We start from the raw sequence: 13,411 nt of genomic DNA on the forward strand, positions 1-13,411 counted from the left end.
GGCATTTTTCCCACATTGCATTTTCCTCAATGCAAGATGACAATTACCATGGCAACTGTCTTAATTAAACAGTAAGCTGTCTGCAGTCAATTTAAGATGCAGGGTCTTTCTTGCAATAACAAAAGAATACAAAGACACAATGCAGGGCTGAGGTGGAGCGTAGACACACAGTTGTAAAAGTAATTTAAAAAAAAACTCTGATCAGGCTAATTTAATTCCAGTAAATCAGCTTTTTTTGTTACCTGCCATGGAAAGAATGTGGCTGATTAAGATTAAGAGAGTTCTTGGACTGAATAAGAGAAGGAGCAAAGGATGAGAACTACTAACTATTTTTTGGCAATTATTACAGCTGATGATGTTGCTGTGACGATACTGCATGATTAATATATGTGAATTCTGCTCCAATCAGTCAGAGAAAAACCACATCCAAAACTTCCTGAAGTCTTTAAACATGGTTTGCAATACATTTTGGTGTAACAGAAGTCACATTAATAGTCGCCAATGTTCCCTCTAAGCTGCGCACGTGCGCAATTGCGCACTGCTGGCACGGTCTTTGCACACAGAAAATCTGCGTTGCGCACAAAAAAATCCAACCTGAATTGAAATTAAAATTAATACTTTAACAATTCTGTTTTGCAGTGTTAGTCAGTAAGTGACTGGCTGCTCCCGTATGGGATTAGAACGATCCCACCTTATACCATAGTCCAGCCAATATTGTGATTCACGTTCGTATACGCAGCCAATCAACGTCGCTGACAGGCTATGACAGCGTCCTTATGTGCCGACACCAGTAGTGATGGGATTTCCGGTTCTTTTTAGAGATCCGGCTCTTTCGGCTCGGCTCACTAAAAAGAGCCGGCTCTTTCGGCTCTGAACCGGCTCTTCAGGTTGTTTTGTTGCTTTAATTATTTAATCATTAACAATAATATAAAATTATGCAGAAAAGGAATTACTAATGTAAAAAAAAGTGGTTTTATTTATATATGTTTATATATGGCCCCTAGAGACAAAGCACGTACACACTCTAAAGCATATACAAACTCCAAAAAGCACGTACAAACTCCAAAACACATTTCTAGCGTTTACTGAACTTCCAAAACAGAGCTACCCAGATCACTTAAATTACACAATTGAAAGCATGTGTGTATTGTTTGTGTATTTATAGACAAGCACTCATATTTATTCAAATAATTAAAAAAAAAAATTAATTTACCTGTTACTACCACACACCAAATCCGGTTGTTGATACTTCCTGGCTTGTGTAGCCACTAGGTAACAAAAGCTCAACACTGCGCCCTAGCATCCTGGAGCACTTCTGTTGTCTTTTGTAAGTGCTTCTTAGTTTTTACGTGTTTTGGAGTTTGTACATGCTTCGGGGTTTGTAAGTGCGTCTGAGTTTTTATGCGTTTTGGAGTTTGTACATGCTTAGGAGTTTGTACGTGTTTTGGAGTTTGTACGTGCTTTTTCTCTAAGGGCCACCATAAATATACTTTATTTATTCACTCCACATAAAATGTAATAAATAAATCATATAATACAAAGAACAACTATTTACATTTTAGACTTTTAACTATTTAAATTTTCAGCTTTTTCCTTTTAAACAAATTTAACGTGAAACAACACAAAACACTGCAAACCACAACACAATTAAATATAAATTAAAATATTAAAACAAAAAGAAGATGCACATTCTCTGTCATATGGGCCTGCATGATTTCTGAATCCTTTATCATCTGCAACTGAAAATAGTGGATGATTATGTGGGATTATGATATTATTTTATGCCATGTTATACCCCTAATTAAAGATTGTGAATTATTATGTAGTTTTAGTTTGCATTATGCTCCTGAATTAGAAGAAGGTGATAACTATTACATTTGGTAAACTGATTTGCATTACATTAGACTGCTGATTTATTGTGAATGAATGATATTGTTTTGTGATGCATTATACTGCTGAGTTAGAAGAAAATATTGTTCACAGAAAGTCATCGCCTTATTTGTCTGATTAGAAGAGAACAGAGCATACTGCCCCATCTCATCAGGAGCAGATAAACAGGGAGCCAAGGTCGTAGCTTAGGCGCTGTGTGAGAAAGAATGTAAATGTTTAGGCTTTTATGATTAGGTGGGGGCCACTAGAGGCTATAAGAGTTTGATCAAGGCTCCACCATTTTGAGATCTGATGCTGTCTGCTGTATGGTGTCTATCTCCCACGCGTGTGTTCATTAAATCATCGTTTGACTTGACCCGGCCGGACCAGTGTGGTTATTTTGGGTTTTCCTCCTGTATCCATCCCCAATATTTGAATCCGTAACAGTTTTGGGGGCTCGTCCTGTGGTATTGGGATGGAAGTTTTGGAGGTTTGGACGGTCCGAGGTGGTTGAACGGGCAGGCACGAGCCAGTGGTCTGACGTGAGTGGGCAAGCCGGCACATTTAAAGGTGAGGCACAACCTCTTGAATGTAAATCCAAACTGTGCCAAATTGGACTGTATAAATTAAAAGTCTACTCACTGAAATTACTGGTGAAGGCCTGTTTTGATTTTGATGAAAAATCTCATGAGTTTTGAAACTTGAAATAAGCTTAAAGGTAAAAATACTGAGTTAGAGTCTCAGGTAAAAGTAAAAATACTGAGTTAGAGTCTCAGGTAAAGGTAAAAATACTGAGTTAGAGTCTCAGGTAAAAGTAAAAATACTGAGTTAGAGTCTCAGGTAAAGGTAATAATACTGCGTTAGAGTCTCAGGTAAAGGTAAAAATACTGAGTTAGAGTCTCAGGTAGTTTGATAGGGAATTGGTCATTTTGTGAGTTAGAGTCTCCATTGGTCTAAGGATTGCATCTGTGTTGGTCATGTTGCGAGTTAGAGTCTCCAATGTCCATAACGTTGCATCTGCCTCAGTCATACTCTTGTTTTTTGGGTGTTGTCTGTTGTTTAAAAGTATTATAAATTTTGTGAGAATGGTGGTTAGAGTCCACTAGGAGGCACAGTGCTCAGAGGTAACGCTTGCCAAGGCCAGGGACGCCTAGGCCTTGTCCTCTTGGAGGGATAGTCAGTTGGTCACTGTGGAGCTTGGGGCACTCCAGAATAACTAGGAGTTAGAGTCTCCTTACCGTGTTGAACGGTATCTGCGCTTTTTTGGGCACTGTAAATTGAGTTAGGGATTTTAGAGATGAGGCCAGATACAGTTAGAGTCTGATACTGGTTAATTGATTACAAAAAAGTTGGACTTTCTTCGGTTGGACCCGTTAACTTAAATTTGTCAAAATTGTGTAGGCGCTAAAACTTTCAGGCCTGAGAGTGATTGTAAATATAAGACGTCTTTGTAAAATAATAGAGAGTTGAGTGTGAAACGAGGCTGTGTGTGTGACGACAGTGCGCTGCAGCGCTGCGAGCTATTTTGTGTGAACATGCAAATGAGGTGGCTGCTGTGAAGCCCACAGAGGACTTCCTGTTTAGCGTGTTATTGAGTTTTATATACGTATGATTTGCAAACAATGATACATGCCTGTAATTAAAACGCTGATTTTGCTGATTATAATATTACAAATAAAGTTTTGAATGACTACGGTGAATGTTTGATGTTTGGCTGGGTTTTGATATGGGAGAGACGGCTTCGCAGCTGCTGGGGGTAAGTGACCGGAAACTTGCATGCCCATAAAAGGCAACTGCCTGACTGTGTGAACTATGCACCAAGAGAGAGAGAGAGTAAAATTTAGGCAGATGAACCAAATGGATGTTGTAAGAAAAATAGTAAATGAATGTTTTAGTCTCTTAATACAGGTGGATTTCTCTCAACCTGGAGACCTGAGTACAGCAGCAAAAGGATAGATTAACAAAATTGGGACGACACACAGGCCAAGCTCTGGCTTAAAATTTTACAGCTTGACCTCTCACTTTGTCCCTACATGAAAAAGAAGCTTAAAGGACATCTTCTCCTCCAGTTATCGGCTACCATCACTGGAAATTTTCAGGCAAGTTTTTCACTGAATTGTTTTTGGCACCATGTGTCCCTGAATCTCACAAGCAAGCTCTAATTCCTGGCTGAAGACATGGAATGCTGTTATTTAAGGTGGGAGATCAAAATTTGGGAAACAAAATTAAAAACACACACAATTAGAGAAATGCCTTGTTGGAGAAAAAAAAAAGTTAAAATAACCCACCCAAAAACGCACACACACGCAATGAAGAAACAGCTTACATTCATGAACACGTGAAGATTTTCCAGCAAGCTTAAAGCAGCTAAACTTAACATACACCTGATGTTAAAAGATAAAGTTTATCCACTACTAACAAATAAACTCTCTGGGTTGCAGGACAACTTGACTTCAAAAAGAAAGACACTGGTAAATCACAAACCAGTGATGAAACAACAAATTTAGTGGTTAAAAGAGTCAAATTGTGACGTGATTACTATACCTTTCTAATGTGACGTTGTTGTCCCTCACTCTCTTTCTCTCTGGCTCTGTTCCTGTGCTACTGCAAGTGTAACTAACGCCCCTCCCCCCTCTGCCCAGCGCAAAGTACAGGCCGCGCGTGCGGAGTTTAGCAGAAAAAAGGGCGAGAGAGAGGGTGAGAGAAAGAAAAAAAAAAACCTCACGGCTCCCAATAAGGAGCCGGCTCGCATCGTTCACTTCAAAGAGTCGGCTCTAAGAGCCATTTCGTTCGCGAACGACCCATCACTAGTGTTGATATCTGTGCATTCCTGTATTATCCTTCTGTGTTACACATTTTGATGTTTTTTTTCCTCGCTACCTAGCCTGACCTGTCTCCCCAATGTGATGTTTGTGTATTGTATGTACGGTCGGCAAGGTCTGTCATCTCGGTTGTGGGCAAAAGACCTCCAACTGACAAATAAAGGCTATCTCTCTCTCTCAAATAGATGAAAACCTGTTTAGCATGGTGATTGAGGACTCCCAGCCATTTAGCATTGTGGAGGACAAAGGATTTAAAAGATTTGTTAAATCATTAAATCCTAGCTATGTTCTCCCCACTAAAAAGGCCATAAAAGCAGTGAAAATGTATTTTTTTACAGAATAAAATGTGGGCATGACTGAGCCTCAGTCTGTAGCTGTCCATAACTCAACATTACAAAAGCACAACCACTGTCCACACCCCAACCACACCTCACCTCACAGTAAATGATCATTTCCATTTTAAGCATTTCCAAATAATCATTTTCCATACTGCCAGTATAAATATACACAGTATACTGCCATCACTACAATATACATGTTTTACACACTCCTTTTGTTGTTGACATTTACAGGCTGTGTGCAAAAGGTCACACTCTTCAAATTCATGCCAACTAACATTTTTACGTCCAGTAGGTGTCCTACTAGAGCAAATGAAGCTTCAAGACGCTTTGCGCTGGGGTGAACCAATTGGATGAAAAGCTTCAGTGCTTCATGAAGCTTCATCTGCCCATCACTACTACCAGGGGACCTAGAAGGGAGAAATACATCGCCCACGGAGGATGCCGAAGCACGCTCCAATAGACGCACACACACAGTACTCTCAAGGTAAGCACTCTTTCGCACACACACACAACAAGTGGAGATCAACGATCACCGGTGTCACGTCTGCACAGCTGTTTTATACGTAAGCTGTGGGGCGTAGCCGGGCATGCCAGAGTGTCTTAAAGAAATATCCACACGCCACGACCAAGGGGGGGGTCGTACCCCGTACACATGGAATATGTAACGGTGTGGAGAGATAGTCTCGATATGCTAGAGAACTGTCACTATACAGAGATGTGCTTCTGAATGTGGATGATGTGTCTTCTGATTTTGTAATTAAAGTTATGCTTGTGTTAAGTGATGTAAACAACCAATCGATCTACACTCTTCAGACGTCAAAATTGATCATTCGATTTTTTATGACACAGTAATGGTAAGTGTTCCCACCTACTACTCTTTGTAACTTAACGTGATTCTTCCATTTTCGTGTTTTGGACATGATTTTGGAGTCCATCTTTCGTGTGGGATTTTCTGGGCTGTTCCTGTCGGTGGCGCTGTCACTTGGTGTTCGCTCGCTCTGTGGTATTGTATCACTTCCTGTTCCTGCTCAAACACAGTGGTGTTTCTGAGTAGCTTATTTGCTTAGCAGTTTAATTAACAACTTCTAAATACATTCTTTTTTTCACAGTATAATCTTCACGTGCTTCATCCGAAGCACACTTTCTGTGTACTCACTACCTAATTTATAGCCAAAGTATTCACTTACTGTCTCTGTACTGTTTCGCTAGCTTAGCTCGTAGCCGACCCGTTAGCACCATGGCTACTTCACCTGTCCCTTCTGCACTTTCTTGCTCATTGTGTCAGATGTTTAGTTACTCCTCGGCCTCCTTTAGCGGTAATGATATCTGTAACAAATGTAGCATATTTGCAGCTCTGGAGGCCAGGATTACTGATCTGGAGACTCGGCTTCGCACCTTGCACTCACCCTTAGCTAGCCAGGCCCCTCTAGCTGGTGCAGCCGAAGATAGCGTAGGCCCCGCTAGCTGTTCCCCGGCAGACCCCAAGCAGCTGGGGAAAGGCTGGGTAACGGTGAGGAGGAAGCGTAGTCCTAAACAGAAGCCCCAGGTACACCACCAACCCGTTCATGTGTCTAACCGTTTTTCCCCACTCGGTGACACACCCGCTGGGGGTCAAACTCTGGTAATTGGTGATTCTGTTCTCAGACATGTGAAGCTAGAGACACCGGCAACCATAGTCAATTGTCTTCCAGGGGCCAGAGCAGGCGACATTGAAGGAAATTTAAAACTGCTGGCTAAGGGTAAACGTAAATTCAATAAAATCATAATTCACGTCGGCAGTAATGACACCCGGTTACGCCAATCGGAGGTCACTAAAATCAATATTGAATCGGTGTGCAACTTTGCCAAAACAATGTCGGACTCTGTAGTTTTCTCTGGTCCCCTCCCCAATCAGACCAGGAGTGACATGTTTAGCCGCATGTTCTCCTTAAATTGCTGGCTGTCTGAGTGGTGTCCCAGAAACGATGTGGGCTTCATAGATAATTGGCAAACCTTCTGGAGGAAACCTGGTCTTGTTAGGAGAGATGGCATCCATCCCACTTTGGATGGAGCAGCTCTCATTTCTAGAAATATGGACAAATTTATTAAACCCCTCAAAACATGACTATCCAGAGTTGGGACCAGGAAGCAGAGTTGCAGTCTTACACGCCTCTCTGCAGCTTCTCTCCTCCTGCTACCCCCCCAAAAACCCATCTCCATAGAGACTGTGTCTGCTTCCAAAAAGACAAAAAACAAACTAAAAACCAGCAACAAACAACTTAAACATTTACAAAGAAAGAACAATACAGTATCCACATCTGAACCAAAGAGTAAAACAGTGAAATGTGGATTATTAAATATTAGGTCTCTCTCTTCCAAGTCTCTGTTAGTACATGACTTAATAAATGATCAACAAATTGATTTACTCTGCCTTACAGAAACCTGGTTGCAGGAGGATGATTATGTTAGCTTAAATGAATCAACACCCCCGAGTCATTCTAACTACCAGAAATCTCGAAGCACAGGTCGAGGGGGCGGTGTGGCAGCAATTTTTCACACCAGTCTATTAATTAATGAAAGACCAAGACAGACTTTTAATTCATTTGAAAGCCTGATGCTTAACATTATCCACCCCAGCTGTGAAACTCAGAAACCAGTCTTACTTGTTATCATCTATCGTCCACCTGGGCCTTACACAGAGTTTCTGTCTGATTTCTCAGACTTTATATCTGATTTAGTTCTGAGCTCAGATAAAATAATTATTGTGGGTGATTTTAACATCCATGTAGATGCTAAAAATGACAGCCTCAACTTGGCATTTAATCTGTTGTTAGACTCAATTGGTTTCTCTCAAAATGTAAAAGAACCCACCCACCACTTTAATCACACTCTAGATCTGGTTTTAACATATGGCATAGAAACTGAACATTTAACAGTGTTTCCTGAAAACCCTCTCCTGTCTGATCATTTCTTGATAAAATTTACATTTACAATAATTGATTACGCAGCAGTGGAGAGTGGACTTTATCAAAGTAGATGTCTTTCTGAAAGCGCTGTAACTAAGTTTAAGAATATAATCCAGCCACTGTTATCATCGTCAATGCCCTGTACCAACACAGAGCAGAGCAGCTATCTGAACGCTACCCCAACAGAGGTCGATTATCTTGTTAATAATTTCACCTCCTCACTACGTACGACTCTGGATACTGTAGCTCCAGTGAAAACTAAGGTCTCTAATCAGAAGTACATGACCCCGTGGTATAATTCTCAAACACGTACCCTCAAGCAGACGACTCGTAATCTGGAGAGGAAATGGCGTGTCACAAATTTAGAGGATCATCATTTAGCCTGGAGAAATAGTTTGTTGCTTTATAAGAAAGCCCTCCGCAAAGCCAGAACAGCTTACTATTCGTCACTGATTGAAGAAAATAAGAACAACCCCAGGTTTCTCTTCATCACTGTAGCCAGGCTGACAAAAAGTCAGAGCTCTTTTGAGCCAACCATCCCTTTAACGTTAACTAGTGATGACTTCATGAACTTCTTCACAAATAAAATTTTTATCATTAGAGAAAAAATTACCAATAATCATCCCACAGATGTAATATTATCTACAGCTACTTGTAGTTCCATTGATGTTAAGTTAGACTCTTTTTCTCCAATCGATCTTTCTGAGTTAACTTCAATAATTACTTCCTCCAAACCATCAACGTGTCTTTTAGACCCCATTCCTACAAAACTGCTCAAAGAAGTTCTGCCATTGATTAATTCTTCGATCTTATATATGATCAACCTATCTCTAATAATCGGCTATGTACCACAGGCCTTCAAGGTGGCTGCAGTTAAACCTTTACTCAAAAAGCCATCTCTAGACCCAGCAGTCTTAGCTAATTATAGGCCAATCTCCAACCTTCCTTTCATATCAAAAATCCTTGAAAGAGTAGTTGTCAAACAGCTAACAGATCATCTGCAGAGGAATGGTTTATTTGAAGAGTTTCAGTCAGGTTTCAGAGCTCATCACAGCACAGAAACAGCTTTAGTGAAGGTTACAAATGATCTTCTTATGGCCTCTGACAGTGGACTCATCTCTGTGCTTGTCCTTCTTGACCTTAGTGCAGCATTCGATACTGTTGACCATAATATTCTATTAGAGCGATTAGAACATGCTGTAGGTATTACAGGTATTGCACTGCAGTGGTTTGTATCATATCTATCTAATAGACTCCAATTTGTGCATGTAAATGGAGAGTCCTCTTCACACACTGAGGTTAATTATGGAGTTCCACAGGGTTCAGTGCTAGGACCAATTCTGTTTACATTATACATGCTTCCCCTAGGCAGCATCATTAGAAGACATAGCATACATTTTCACTGCTATGCAGATGACACCCAGCTCTATCTGTCCATGAAGCCAGATAACACACACCAATTAGTTAAACTGCAGGAATGTCTTAAAGACATAAAGACTTGGATGGCCACTAACTTTCTGCTTCTCAACTCAGATAAAACTGAGGTCATTGTACTCGGCGCTGAAAAGCTTAGAAATTTGGTATCTAACCAGATTCTTACTCTGGATGGCATTACCTTGGCCTCCAGTAACACTGTGAGGAACCTTGGAGTCATTTTTGACCAGGATATGTCCTTCAACGCACATATTAAACAAATATGTAAGACTGCGTTCTTCCATTTGCGCAACATCTCTAAAATTAGAAATATCCTGTCTCAGAGTGACGCTGAAAAACTAGTTCATGCATTTATTACTTCCAGGCTGGACTACTGCAATTCATTATTATCAGGATGTCCAAAAAACTCACTGAAAAGCCTTCAGTTAATCCAAAATGCTGCAGCAAGAGTACTGACAGGGACTAGAAAGAGAGAGCATATTTCTCCTGTTTTGGCTTCCCTTCATTGGCTTCCTGTTAAATCCAGAATTGAATTCAAAATCCTGCTCCTCACATACAAGGTCTTAAATAATCAGGCCCCATCTTATCTTAATGACCTTGTAGTACCATATCACCCTATTAGAGCACTTCGCTCTCGCTCTGCAGGCCTACTTGTTGTTCCTAGAGTATTTAAAAGTAGAATGGGAGGGAGAGCCTTCAGTTTTCAGGCCCCTCTTCTGTGGAACCAGCTTCCAGTTTGGATTCGGGAGACAGACACTATCTCTACTTTTAAGATTAGGCTTAAAACTTTCCTTTTTGCTAAAGCATATAGTTAGGGCTGGACCAGGTGACCCTGAATCCTCCCTTAGTTATGCTGCAATAGATGTAGGCTGCCGGGGGATTCCCATGATGCATTGAGTTTTTCCTTTCCAGTCACCTTTCTCACTCACTATGTATTAACAGACCTCTCTGTATTGAATCGTATCTGTTATTAATCTCTGTCTCTCTTCCACAGCATGTCTTTATCCTGTCTTCCTTCTCTCACCCCAACCGGTCGCAGCAGATGGCCGCCCCTCCCTGAGCCTGGTTCTGCCGGAGGTTTCTTCCTGTTAAAAGGGAGTTTTTCCTTCCCACTGTCGCCAAAGTGCTTGCTCATAGGGGGTCATATGATTGTTGGGCTTTTCTCTGTATCTATGAAGCGCCTTGAGGCGACATTTGTTGTGATTTGGCGCTATATAAATAAAATTGAATTGAATTGAATTGAATCTTCGCAGTAGCGATTGACTGCAAAAAAAACCCTACCGGAAATGTACAACTCTACATCTGGTCTTAAAACAGGAAGTTAGCATTTTCTTTTCAGGGTCTATTGTGTCAGAGAAAATCTCATGTCCTCTTCATGCAGCTGAGTACATTCAGTTTTTAAAACCGAAGCTCTGCAGGTCTGAGATCAGTGGCTTTCTGAACCACTAAATTGTGGTACTGTTAATGCTGATATATAGTGACACCAGTTAAATGGATGATACCTTTGACTTTTTGTCTTTAACTTTATCAATTAAACAGCTGAAGCTTTCACTGACAGCACATGTGATACTTTAACTTTTGTACTGTTTTCATCAGTTAATTTTAACATGTGAAAATGTTGGATGATCGGTCTGCTGTCACTGGGTGGAGCTGAGGTCTGAATCTGAGGGCAGCTCCTGCATTCACAAAGGGAACAGAACCATCACAAACTGAAATATAAAGTTTATCCCTCAAATCTGAAATAAAGCTGATCCTCCCTGTCCTCACACACTCACATTTTTTTTAGTTCTACATTTCTGCTGACATATGAGCTGTTTATTTACAATGTGCAAAACCTTATATACTATATTTACCTTTGACCTGTTGGTGCTTTTTGCATGATGAACTGCAAAGATGAGATGATGGAGCAGGTTTCAGGCCCGGTTCAGTCTTCTGCTGCATAGTAGACAGCAACATGCAGAGGTATTATAACTGGTGTTTGAGCTGCTGCTTGAGAATTGGACAACAAATATTAACGCTTTCAATTATTTTTCTCAAAGGATGTAAGCTGTAAGCACTACCGGACATCTAACGCTGTGAACAATACCTCATTAAGATTAATTCAGACTGTTTTTTTAACTGAAACTAATTCAGTAAAATAAATACACAGAGTCAGTACTAAAAGTTAATCAGTGGAAAAATTAAACAAATTTTAACTTAAGCTGCCAAATGGCCATAGCCAAATGGCCATAAATAGCAAAAGCTATTTATGTACTGGTCGTTAGGGACTAGCAAAGCGCTATACAAATACAGGCCATTTACCATTTAATCGATAGTGAATGAGTTATGAGGTGCTACTGCAGTGCAACCTTTTTTAAACTTTGGTGTTACTGTCTTTACAGATGTGGCAAGAGACAGAAAACGTGCTGCTGTTTGCACATATTTAATAATCAGCTCTGCACAGGAGCTGTAGAGTCCAGCCTGTTGCTCTTACAGTATAATACTCATAATAAACGTACAGTAATGGTTTTTCTCAGGATAAATTAATTAACCTGCACAGATGAGCTAAACGAACTTTACAAAATTAGTTATTTTTTATTTTAGTCTGACGCCAGTACTGCAGCCAGACACAAGGGGGCAGTAGAGACATTTTGGCTTCATTTCTGGGGAGTTATCTGACTCATGTGAAAAGAGACTTTTTAATATATTTAAGATGACAATAAACGAAGCAGCTATAACTCCTCCAGACAGTTACATTGAATTCTGTGCTTGAATAATGAATTGTACAATACATGATGCATTTCTAAGTTCATTTACGATTTCATGTTTTAAAATTATTTTATTTATTCAAACATTCAAACAACACTAAAGTAATTTATTATTTAACAAGTTAATTTAAAATAAAAAAAACGTTTTAAATGAAAATTTTAAACCTTATTATTACTATTAATAAATACTTCAAATCACAAAAAATTAAATTCTCAATATAAACCGCATTTGAAAAACTATTTTCGAATTCTAAATTAAAACACAGATTTTCAAAATCATTTTTAAAACACAATTTAAATGGATAAAAAAAAAAAGATTTATTTCTGACATTTAAAATGGCGATTTGTGCCTCTCATTTGAAAATCCATTTCCCTTTCCTGTAAACTCGCGGATTAGCTTTTCAGATTAGCCTGCCTGGATTTTTCTACACAGCTGTGCACTGCCGAAAAGCGTGTGTGCTTGAACAAAGGCCATTCAGCTGCGGGCTTTACACTCTTGCCCGACATGGATATATGAAGAATGAAGGAGCTCTCCAGGGAAACGTAGTGCGCCTGTGGACTCAGCTTGACCACCTGTTGAAGGTAGTTTGATACCATGGCTAATTCTAGCATCACCGCATGTAGCCCTGCTGTTCTAAGAAAATATTACCCAGCTGAACTAGCTAGCATTATCTCCAGTCTTAGCAGAGGACAGTGACACTATTATTTTAACCGGCAAAAGTTGATTCTATTCATCTTATGTACCTTTTTTGGATGAGTGACAAAATGTTTCTCCCACTAAAAAAGATAAGACTTGATGAACAGAATCAACTTTTTAAGATTTCCTTACCTGGATGATTGAGCATACATCAAGACACTATTGATTTAAGTCCATAAGTGTGCGCAAACATTTCTTGCCTCTTGATTTAACTTTCTGAATCTAAAAAGTGAATGCATTTAAAGCAGGAACTGCACACCTAGCCATCAAAAGGTTGGTGAACTTAGGGTACTCATCCTACTGTAGGGTCCTGTTAAAAAAAATCACACAAGCATCACATCACCTCTGGTTATATTTTGTAAATTACAATCATAAACTATACATTCCAGTCATCCACTAATCAGTATTTTTTTGAGTAAATGGATGTCACTGATAAATCAGTAAACATCCATCACTACGTTCTCACTATTAAAAAGTACAATTATTTTCTAAATAGATTCATTATTCTCAGTCAGCTACACACAAACCAAGCTATCTAAATCTTGCTGGGTTTGAT

Source organism: Neolamprologus brichardi, chromosome 7 (assembly GCF_056152115.1).
Source record: "Neolamprologus brichardi isolate AB-2024 chromosome 7, ASM5615211v1, whole genome shotgun sequence".
In the NCBI taxonomy this organism is placed as follows: Eukaryota; Metazoa; Chordata; class Actinopteri; order Cichliformes; family Cichlidae; genus Neolamprologus; species Neolamprologus brichardi.